This window comes from Schistocerca nitens, chromosome 6 (genome assembly GCF_023898315.1).
Source record: "Schistocerca nitens isolate TAMUIC-IGC-003100 chromosome 6, iqSchNite1.1, whole genome shotgun sequence".
NCBI lineage: Eukaryota > Metazoa > Arthropoda > Insecta > Orthoptera > Acrididae > Schistocerca > Schistocerca nitens.
Window position 1 is genome coordinate 621,956,033 of NC_064619.1, and position 12,499 is coordinate 621,968,531.

Below are 12,499 nucleotides of genomic sequence, written 5' to 3' on the forward strand. Positions count from 1 at the left end.
TATTGAGACAGAATTCCGAAACGGAGGGCCTCATTAAACAATTAATTGGCAATCACAGAGCTCAATAGCTTACGAAAAACCTCATAGTATCGGTTTGCAGTAACATAAAAGAAGAAATTTCATGTTTATTTTCATACTAGGAAGCTCTTGTTTCGCTAGCTGTCGATAACTCTTAAAAAATTAGTCACTGGAGTGAAATAAATAAAAGTATAAGTAGTGATATATCGCCATAGATAAGAAAGTTCCGTGTGTTTAATAATTGGCAAAACACTCTCCTCCTTGTGTGCTATCATTCGCCAAACTTTCGTTTCGATGTCTCGAGCGGTTTAGGAGATACGAGAGATGTTGCGAGTATTTCATTCTCGCGGGCGCTGCATGGGATCCATTTTCTCGAGATCTGAGGCAGATAGAGATCTCCTCCCAAGTCTAAACAAAAATTCAGCATGTTAGCTAAATTTCATACGCAGCAACATATGGTGTAATACGCACCAAACGCAAAATCATAGCGACCCCTAACTTTCGTTGCAAACTTTTTGAGTTTTGCGTAGTGTCTTACTAAAATGTGTACATCACAATAAGAATGGTCATTAGCGCGGTGATGGGTACTTCGTCATGAAGCTGGCATATAACGCTACAAGTAAGGCAAAAATCATATATTTTCAGAGAATAGTTTCTGTAAAATCGTTTGAGAAAGAAGAGGTTGCGCGAGCTTCGGTTCAGTCAGCGCAGAGCTTCGCCAGTCGGCGCGTACGAAGTTGGTGTACGCGTCGCAATATGCGCTGGACCCGCGCGGCACGTGCGTGTCGCGCTATTGTGTCGTGTCACGTCACACGTGCTATACGCTTCTCAGTTTGCGCCTAGCCTAACAGTGTCGGCGACGGAATGTTAAACCTTGATCCTACTAATTGTTGTTAGCGCCTGACTACTGTCTCTGCATCTACAGGAGCAGAAGGGAATCCACATTGAATTAATCCGTTGTGCAGAAAAGACTCCTTTCTTTGCATGGGCTAGACACATGTCGACAGCCTGTCCAAAGAGACTCCAGGTTGAGTGACCATAAACATACACTTCCGTGAAACACACCTTCTATTCGTAAAACTTTCTGCGTAGTGATGGCTCCTCGCAAAACCCACTTCAGCCACCTCTCCTCCCGAGAAGTCTTTGGAACGAAATAGGGCAGTTTTTTTTTTAAAGGAGCCTTTCAGGTGTTCAATCATTGTCTTTTGATTATCGTTAATGACGTGTTTATAGTCTCTTCAAAGCAGTTTTCGGTTCCAGAAAATGAAAGAATTCTCTTCTGGTAACAAAAGAAAGAGTACGGGGAATAGTTAAGAGTTGTCACTTGGGGTTTAGCATGAAACTTGCATAAATCTACACACACGGAGCTGTGTGTTGCGGCGTGTATAACACTTCTCACCCTCCTTCCTCTTGTTCCAGTCGCGAACAATACCCGGAAGAAAGATTGATGGAAGCCTCCGTGTGTGTTCAAGATTATCTGATTATATTTTCGGCAGACGTACAGAAGAACCAATACGTTGACTGATTCATCTCGGAACTTAGGTTCTCTGAATTTTAACTGGAAATCACATGTGATGCACGACGCCGGCTTGTAGCGTCTGTCTACTGCAATGATGCTTACACGCTTACTAAACGAACGTGTAAAGAAACGCGCCGCCCTTCTTAAGACAGATGGAGGAAACAGAAGATCCAATCTAATAAGGCTCCCAGACTGACAAGCAGTATTAAAGTGCCGGCCGAACGTCTTTTTGTTCCAAGGCCATTGACACACGGACCGTGCTTTCGCACGTCAACTTTGAGCGTGCAGAGTTCAACGTGCTGCTGAACACTTGGAAACTGTGCGACCTTTGCTTACAGTAAGTGTGCCCCAAGATGGTGTACGCGATCGCAGTGCGCTGCTGCGGCAGTCAGCTATATCTGTCTCGCAAATCACATTCTTACCGAAATTGAGCTGTATAAAATTCGAAGTTAGCCCTTTAAAACACACATTTCCTACCTTGTCCTTATGCCAGTCATGTTTCTATTTCTGTAATATACGTCAATAAAAACTTCAATATCCATGAACATGTTACGAGACAGAAAGGAACGAACCGTGTCCGGTCAGTGGGGACATTGGCTTATAAAAGTTCCGTTGCAGATAGTACGGTATAAATTTACAATAGTTGTTCTCATAAGATAAGAATGATTTTATCATTCTCACGTTTTACTAAAACTCAAAGATCACGTAAGAATGATCACTGTTCATATTCAGTAGCAGAATCTTTACAACATGTGAAGTACAAAGTTTGAAACAAGAAAGTGCAACATATCTTACTGTAAGTAGCACAAGCTGTCTTGTAGATAAAGCCATTCGAACCAAAACTCTCCTCAGAAAGAGCGTATTTATATTTATGTAACATAGAATATACTTCCATTAAAGTAATTAGAATGTACCAGAACCAATTAGGAAACGCGAAGGGTAATAAAAAATATTTGAAATCAGTGAGACGCGAACTAACACCACGTCACCTGTTAACTTAAATTCCTGCGCCCCTACCCTTTACCGACCATGAATTATTTACGACCATACTTACAAGGGAACCTCCCCATCGCACCCCCTCAGATTTAGTTATAAGTTGGCACAGTGGATAGGCCTTGAAAAACTGAACACAGATCAATCGAGAAAACAGGAAGAAGTTGTGTGGAACTACGAAAAAAATAAGCGAAATATACAAACTGATTAGTTCATGCGCAACATAGGCAACATCCAGGTGAGTGTTAGCTCAGGAGCGCCGTGGCTAGCGTGAGCAGCTGCGGAATGAGAGATCCTTGGTTCAAGTCTTCCCGCAAGTGAAAAAGTTTAATATTTCATTTTCAGTTTATGTGACAAACTCTTATGTTTTTATCACTTTTTTGGGAGCGATTATCACATCCACAAGAAAACCTAAATCGGGCAAGGTAGAAGAATCTTTTTACCCATTCGCCAAGTGTACTGGTTAGGTGGGTCGATAACATATTCCTGTCATGTGACGCACATGCCGTCACCAGTGTCGTGTAGAATATATCAGACATGTTTTCCTGTGGAGGAATCGGCTGCGATCGAATGTTTTCGGTCCTTTGGTCTACTAATCGCACGGTTTTGCGATGCGGTAGCGAAACACACACTAAACTTATTACAGTGAAAAGAGACGTCAATGAACGAACGGACAGATCATAACTTTGCGAAAATGAAGAAACTAAAATTTTCACTCGAGGGAAGACTTGAACCAACGACCTCTCGTTCCTCAGCTGCTCACGCTAACCACGGGACCACGGAGCTCCTGAGCTCACATTATGCTTAATGTTGCAAATCATGCACATGGACTACTCGGTTTGTATATTTTGCTCATTTTTTTTTTCATAGTTCCACACAACTTCTTCCTGTTTTCTCAATTGATCTGTGTTCAGTTTTTCAAGGCCAACTTATAACTAAACTTATAACTAAATCTGAGGGGGGGTGCGATGGGGAGGTTCCCTTGTTAGCAACTCACCACCTTCTAAAAGCTTCAATCGTAAATGTGTTAGACATTTAATTGTAACATTGTACCAAGAAAAATGCGTTTTTGGTGGATCCTCAATGTGCCGTTGCCTTGAAACTGCATACTTTCATAATACGCAAGTTACAGTAATTCATTAACCACAAATATGGAATTTCCCGTCATTTTATTACAACAGATCGTACAATTAAAGACAGGTTTGCGAGAGATCATCAATTTCCTGGTGCTTAGACAAGGCATATATACATATGGTTTTCAACTGAACAGCCAATATGGTGTCTCAAGACTCTGTACTGAGGAGGGATGGCGTCATGTGACGTAGGTGACATTCTTCCATCTCATTGGTCTATGTTCAGAGGTGCAGCCAAAATATTTGACGTGCTAGATATTGCTCTGCACGATCGCGAATACTCTCCAGCGTGCTTTTTCCGCGATATGACGTCAGAAAGGCGGCATGCTCAGCACTCAACGTTAGAATTCACGGTCCGTGTGTCGGCGGCCTAGGCCAAGTCATTTGTGGATGGGCTACAGTTCCCGATTAGTTTCATGTGACGGTTTCACTTTGTATCACTCCGAACGCACATTCCCGGAATATTAATGCGTGTGTCTGCTTCCAGTGACTGTTCGGCAGTCGTGTCATCATGCAGTAACGGGTCATTTTTTCCTATGCATGAGTTGTTGAGGATCAATTGCCAGTTTCTAAATCAACCAAACGTCGATTCAGTGTAGGTCGTCCGGCATTTCACTTCAGTTTTCTCAAAATGTCAGCGTCATCGGCGATCAGCCTCGCGGAGCTTCAGACGTTATTTGCTACTGGTAGTTACTGTTGACAATATAAATTAATGACCTGAAACATGACACGTCTTATAGGAGTAACATGGTTCATGTAGATGAGAATTGTAATACATTTTTCAGTCTAGAGAAGGTCTTTATCCAACCGTGGCAGTCAAATAAGTGGTAGTGGTTGGTCTAACGAAAAGCGCAGCTAGCAACAGCCTTTTGGTTAAGATCTGGATTAGAGAGAGACTCTGAGGTGGTCAGCCTAGGCGAACTCCGTATCAGCGCACGGTCTGGTATCTGCAGACTACTTCCCTGCGGACGGCGTGCAAATAAAAAGTGATAACAGCGACTCCCTTCCGGCACACAGTCTGCACTCGCTAGCATACACGCGAGATGATACGTGATGAATCAAAGCTTGCTAGCGTTCCTGGAAACGACACTACACAATGGAAGGTAAACAGCTTCTAAGAAGATAGGAGCGGAAATATTGTTGGGATGACTGTCGCAGTGTATGCCGTACACATCTACAGACAACTACGCTCCGTTTAATATTTGCTCGATTTGTAACAGGACCGTTGTTTCCAGTGAGTTTTAGATACCAGCTGCGGCTGTTTTCACCATTTTGGCTTTCCAGTATTTAGATAATTTCTTATACCTCAACAAAACGAAATGAACATAAGAAGACGCCTTATGCGAATCAGCGATATTTTAAAACGATGGTGTATAGTGAATTATTACTTGTAACGTGTTTTTCATTTCTATTGACTTCTGTGGAAATTCAGTAGAGACAGCACCTAATTTCGTCAGTGGTGCAGCTAAAACGTTTTTAAATTACTACGAGGGTGAGTCAAATGAAAAACCTTTAATATTTTTTACATTTTATTTATTGTGCAGGAGTGGTACAAAGCTGTATCACTTTTCAACATATCTCCCTCACGCTCAATGCAAGTCCTCCAGCACTTACAAAGTGCATAAATTCCTCTAGAAAAAAATTCTTTTGGTAGTCTGCGCAACCACTCATGGACCTCGTGGCGTACATCTTCATTAGAACGGAACTTCTTTCCTCCCATTGCGTCTTTGAGTGGTCCAAACATATGGAAATCACTTGGGGCAAGGTCTGGGTTGCTCGCTCTCTTCGTTTCCGGTTGGTGGAAGTGAACACAGTAACGATTCTTGCAAGGAAGCCATCGCTTTCTCGTTCAAAGTGCCGAAGTTGTTCTTCACAAGTATCAACACGTCGTTCTCTCATTTCAGGAGTCAGCTGCCTGCCATGGCACCTGTCTTGCAGACAGTTTGTGAAATTGGAGCGCATCATGCAGAATGTGGTGTGCTGACCCATGACTAATCTGTAAACATACTACAATGTCATTCAGTGTCACTCGGTTTTCCTTCACTATGGTTTCAACTGCTGCAATGTTCTGTGGAGTCACAAATCGTTTTGCCTGATCTGGACGAGGACCATCTTCCACTGAAGTCACACCATTTGCGAACTTCCTCCTCCATTCGTAGACTTTGCTGCCATAACAAACATGCATCACCATATTGAACCTTCATTCGTCGATGGATTTCAGTAGGTTTCACACCTTCACTACGCAAAAACCGAATAACAGAACGCTGTTCTTCCGAGGTGCAAGTCGCAAGAGGGGCGGCCATATTTATACTGATAGTGCGACGGTATGTGTGCATCTGCACTATGCTGCCACCTACAGGCCATTCTGCACGCTTTTTGTAGCACGATTACCAACTTACAGGATAACGGCGCGAAATTTCGATTTGCTATTACAAATTTAAGGTTTTCATTTGACTCACCCTCGTATATCTTCTAGTTATAGGCTCAGGGCCGGCCGGTGTGGCCGTGCGGTTCTAGGCGCTTCAGTCTGGAATCGCGTGACCGCTACGGTCGCAGGTTCGAATCCTGCCTTGAGCATGGATGTGTGTGATGTCCTTAGGTTAGGTTTAAGTAGTTCTAAGTTATAGGGGACTGATGACGACAGATGTTAAGTCCCATAGTGCTCAGCCTTTTATAGGCTCAGGTTACAAGTCAGGGGATACCGATATGCACGTATACAGATTACGGTAGTATCGTGTACACAAGGCATGAAAGGGCAGCGCATCGGCAGAGCTGTCATTTGTACTCAGGTGATTCTAGTAAAAACGTATCCGACGTGATTACGGCCGCACAACTGGAATTAAAAACTTCGTCTGCGGAATGGTAGTTGTACCTAGACGCACGGTACCTATCACCACGGACAACGCATTGGCAGACGAGCTTTACTTAACGACTGAGAGCAGCGGTGTCTGCGTGGAGTTATCAGTGCTAACAGACAAGCAACACTGCGTGAAGTAACCGCAGAAATCAATGTGAAACGTACGACGTATCCCCTAGGACAGTGCATCGAAAATGGCGTTAATGAGGTATGGCAGCAGATGACCGACGCGAGTGCCTTTGCTAACAGCACAACATTGCTTGCAGCGCCTCTTGGGCTCGTGACCATACCGTTGGGACTCCGGATGACTGGAAAACCGTGGCCTGGTCAGATGAGTCTTGGATTTCAATTGTTAAGAGCTGATGGTAATGTTAGTGTGTGGCAGAACCATCGAAGCCATGGACCCAAGTTGTCAACAAAGTACTTTGCAAGCTGGTGATGGCTCCAGGATGGTGTAGGCTGTGTCTACATGGAACACAGAGGTGGTCCAACCGAACCGATCATTGACTGGAAATGGTTATGTTCGGCTACTTGGAGACAATTTGCAGCCATTAATGAACTTAGTGTTAATAGACGATAATGAGCTATTGTCACCGGGCCACAATTATTCGCAATTGGTTTGAAGAACGCTCTGGAGGAAATGATTTTGCCCCCAAGATCGTCAGGAATGAATCCCATCGAACATATGTGGGATATAATAGTGTGGTCAGTTCGTGCACTAAATACTGCACCGCAACACTTTAGCAAGTATGGACATCCATTGAGACAGCATTGCTCAATATTTCTGTAGCAGACGTCAAACGACTTGAGTCCATGCCACGTTGAGTTACTGCACTACTTCTTTTGCTGGTGCCTTGTCCCGCGGTTTCGCAGGGCCGGCATGGTTTGGATCGTATTTGGCAAGGTTGGTTTTTAAGGGGTGTCTGGATGCGCTTCCGGCCGCCACGCCATCTAGCCTCCCCCCGCACCCCAGGACGGAATTAGTGTACCCCAGCTGTCTGTCCATTGAATACTGCGAGCGTTTAGATGTCTGCGAGTAGTGTAACTGAAGCGGAACGTGGGGACCAGCCCGATATTCACCTACCGGAATGTGGAAAACCGCCTAAAAAACACATCCAGGCTGGCCGGCAAACCGGCCGACGTCGGTAAACCGCTGGACCGATTCGATCCGGGTCCGGCGCGCCTACCCGAGTCTAGGAAGCAGCGTATTAGCGGCCGCTGCTAATCTGGCGGGTGTTGAGTTACTGCACTACGACTGGCAAAAGGGTGTCCCACGCGATATTAGAGTGTATCCCATGATTGTACCCATGTCAATGTACGATATCTTTCTTGAGGTAAAGATTAAACACTCAGTAAATTTGGCTCTATCGCCTGACACAGTCCACGTCGTGGTAGCTCTCCGTAGTATGAATCTCCACGTATTAATAGATGGTCTAGCGTATGTGAGGGTTACAGTGCGTTAAGCCAATGTCAGTAGTTCAGTTCCCAGACGGAAGAATAGAGGCGATACTAGTGCGGAGTCGGTGTTTTAACTGTCTGTGTCTTGTGCACAGTGAGTTGCTGATCGCTGCTCAACTCTCACGGACAGAATAGCTGAGTTAAATAACTTGCTGACGTTGGGTTTCACATATAAGTTGGAGAGTAACAATTACTTATCGTCTGACGGTGAATGGCTAAATTGCTACGCTGGATAGCGTTAGATTGTGCAGTTCTGTTTCTGGCTTTTAATATCGGGCGCATTGACTCATTTTAATAACTTGACGCACCACATAATCGCTAAATTTGTACTAAGATAATGTAAACTTCTTCCCCGTCTCCTCCCAGTCATCACGATTCAATGATAATCGGAGTTTCACGTTACTGCATTTTCCTCGTGATCAGATCGTTTGTAAGTTCTAAGGAACACAAAGAATTTGAAACATCTACAAGAAATAGTATCGAAGGTCTAGGTTTGGTGTAGCTCAGCTATCATAGTATCAGTAGTTGCCGCTATGTCTCAAATGCTGATAAGCGGAACCGTGAGATTTACACAGTGAAACTGAAGAATTTGTTACAGACACACACTGTGTGTAAAATTACTTCCATAAACTTGCTTATGCTGCAGAAGAGGCGAGTAGGAAAAGTTACCAGCGGTACAAGCTGTCGTATATACATACGGATTAAAAGCAGGGGAGGTGGCTAGCAGCCAGGAAACATAGTCCAGACGGGCAGACGAATGACCTGACGCTGTTTAAGACAGCGTTTTGAGCTCGTCTCATCTCCAGCCACCTCGATGCTCCGACGAAAGAAGTCACTAACCCATGGCACATGTGGGAAATGGAGAGCGGCGGGGAACGACTTGCGGTTAACAAAATAAATACCTACTGTGCTGTGTACATGTACTTGTAGCAGGAACATAGCTCACTATCGGAAGACTGCCAGAAGCAAAATTTTACACACACACACACACACACACACACACACACACACACACACACACACAAAAACCAGCCTTTAGGGTGACTGACAGAAACAACTGTTAGGTATAAATCGACAATTTTATTGCACCTGTAGTGGACTGACAAGGCAGCCAGTCCACAGTGACGGGTAGCCGATAGGCACACGTACACACACGCCGACTGGCGCGAAGTCTGGAACAGGATACGTGATGAATGTGATAAAGAAAAGAACGTAGCTACTAGAACACTTAACTTTTATCTCGTCCTTTGGTATACAGCATTCTTGATGATACAAGTGAGACTCTTTAGATTCATGAAGTAACTAATGGCGCCTTGCTAGGTCGTAGCCATGGACTTAGCTGAAGGCTATTCTAACTGTCTCTCGGCAAATGAGAGAAAGGCTTCGTCAGTGTAGTCGCTAGCAAAGTCGTCGTACAACTGGGGCGAGTGCTAGTACGTCTCTCGAGACCTGCCTTGTGGTGGCGCTCGGTCTGCGATCCTGACAGTGGCGACACGCGGGTCCGACATGTACTAATGGACCGCGGCCGATTTAAGCTACCACCTAGCAAGTGTGGTGTCTAGCGGTGACACCACAGCACCTATTAGTGAAGGCGCTTCGGACGGCGTATTGTGAGTTTTGATCTTGATATTACATGAGGACACGCTGAACCATATGATTGTATATGCACAGCTGTCCTGGAACCCTTCACAGTGTGATGCGCTTCCCTTACAAGCCACTGTGCTTGTTTACAGTAACGTCACGCATGTTTCCCACAACGACCACGGAAGGTTGAATGCAATAGTAGTGTGGTCGGGTGATACTGACGGAGTTGTCTTGCACTGGGTTGTCGCCACGTCACGATTGTTCTGATAATTGCACTTTGTGGAACAGCTCCAGGAAAGAGCGTAAAATATGTGGCTACACCTGCTTCAGCTAGAGAGTTACGGTGTAACCTCCGTTGTCAATTAAGACTTCCGACGGAGACACGAAACAGGCGTCTCCGACGCAAACAACCTGTCTGCCGCCCGTTTCGCTTATTGACTGTGGTTTCCGTTTCGCTGTCCCATAAAAATAACTAGCGGCAGAAAGAAATCAGGCTCCAATTTACCAACAGCCAAAGCAAACAGTATCCAGGAGTGTGAGTGTGTGTGTGTGTGTGTGTGTGTGTGTGTCACTCTCGCGGCGTCTAGGCGAGTCTTTTTTGTCGTGCAGCGGAGTTCTTTTTGTCGCCGCAGCAGCCGCCCTTCTGCTGGGGTAATTCGGCGTATTTTATTCATTTTGTGTTCTGCGCTGGAGCCAGACAGGAAACCCACCGGTATAAATAGCGGCGGCCCGACTGCACGTGGCGCCCCGCCTGGGCGTAAACACGTGTCGCCGCGCCTTCGCGACCACCCTGCTGCTACCTGCTACGACAACACGGCTTTCGCACTCGGGGATTCCCCCTGTCGTTGGGCCTGTGGTACCTTACAAGACTAGCACTCGAGAATCTCGGCGAGATTGCCATTGATTGGTATCGTTTGCTTCCATATAGCTGCCAGTTTCAAACAGCGAGCAACACTGCGTTTAAACCGCCTTTGCCATAAGATGCCGCTGAAATGTGTAACCTCAGTTGCTCGTCAATTAATTACGCGTATTACTTTTGACTTTATACTCCAAACACAATGTACTCCAATAAATTCTTGTAACATAGATCTGCAGCAGGTACGAGTTATTTAACGGTCGTAATTTTCTGATGGTCGCTGTGGAAGTTCTATTACAGTTTGGACGCTACGCCATTGTCAAGCATGTACAAACTTACGACGAATCAGGAACATGTAGTACAGAGACAATAACAGTATGCGCCCGTGTTCCCGGGTTCGATTCTCGGCGGGGTCAGGGATTTTCTCTGCCTCGTGATGACTGGGTGTTGTGTGATGTCCTTAGGTTAGTTAGGTTTCAGTAGTTCTAAGTTCTAGGGGACTGATGACCATAGCTGTTAAGTCCCATAGTGCTCAGAGCCAATAACAGTATGAACAAACAGCACTAGAATTAGCGATGCGCATTTAAGGATGCTTCATCTTAGTTTCGTGCAATGCCCATCCAGCTCTCCACCGCCGTCACCCCCTCCACGCCCCATTTGCAATTTCACTTTTTTATTTTAGTTTCTGACCAAATAATGTTTCACTCCTTCCGACGACCACAATACTTTGGATTTTCATGACTTGTTAACTTCTTCGTTATTCAGTATTACGACGGAATACACTGATGAGCCAAAACATTTTGACCACTTGCTTAATAGCTTGTTTGTCCGTCTTTGGAAAGAAACAAAACACAAAGTCTGCGTACCACGAATAAGACAGTTTCTTGGTACGTTCGTGGAGATATGTGGCATTAGATGTTATGTTATTCGCGTAACTAACAGGCCGCTGATTTGCGTACACGGTGATTGCACCCGATAGTGATCCAGATGGGTTCCATAGGATTTACTTGAGGAGAATTTGGTCGCCGAGACAGTAACGTGAGCCAACTATAATGCTCCTACGGCCACTGTTGCATGGTTCTGGCTCAGAGAGACGGACTGTTATACTGCTGAAAGATGACATTGCAGTCGCGCCGGCCGAAGTGGCCGTGCGGTTAAAGGCGCTGCAGTCTGGAACCGCAAGACCGCTACGGTCGCAGGTTCGAATCCTGCCTCGGGCATGGATGTTTGTGATGTCCTTAGGTTAGTTAGGTTTAACTAGTTCTAAGTTCTAGGGGACTAATGACCTCAGCAGTTGAGTCCCATAGTGCTCAGAGCCATTTGAACCATTTTTTTGACATTGCAGTCGGGGAAGACATCAACCAAGAAAGGGTACAGGTGGTTCGCAGCTGTCAGCGTGTCTTCGGTTACTGCCACAGCTCCCATTCACGCGCAGGAGAATGTCTCCTATAGCGTAATACTGGTCCCAACAGCCTGCGTTCTTGGCTGGATTCAAATACCATCATAAAGACAAACTCGTAGGGTACATTTTGAAACACAATAACATCGTTAGAACAATAGCAGAAAGAGCTATTAAGAGAAGGAATTGCCGCGGACGACCAGGGATGTCATCCATGCAGCAGATTATGAATGGTCTGGGATGCGTTCCGTTTGCAGAAGTAAAGAGGAAGTCGGGCAGAACAGGGTAATTGCGTACTGCTGTAAACCAACTTCAGGGTTGAACGAAGAAGCATGCTAGCTGAAGTTGGCAACAAGCAGACAGTTATCTATACTGGTTGATAACATTTGAACTTCCTTAGACTCTAAAACTTAGTCAGTCATTGCGCCGTGGGTCTTCTTACTTCATAACAGTACTGCATAGTAGTACTTTCAGGATGCGCTTGCTAATGGCGGACCACGTTAATAACCTTTGGAATGACCTCAATCCTTAAGAAGTTCAAAGAATTGCTGGTGCTGAACGTAGTGTCACTGTTTATTGTATTAGGTAACTCGTTCATGAGGTTATTACACATTACTGGCATGTAACTGAACTGTGGGATGAGAAGGAATTTGCTTAGAGACTGGTCTGCACTTAATGCAAA

At 45.1% G+C, this 12,499-nt stretch overlaps 1 protein-coding gene across 5 annotated transcripts in view; it reads left to right on the forward strand.

The window, feature by feature from the left end:
• LOC126263719 (centrosomin-like) overlaps positions 1–12,499 on the forward strand; it is a 399,259-nt gene that overhangs the window by 192,796 nt on the left and 193,964 nt on the right. The gene's annotated exons all lie outside the window — the stretch shown is intronic.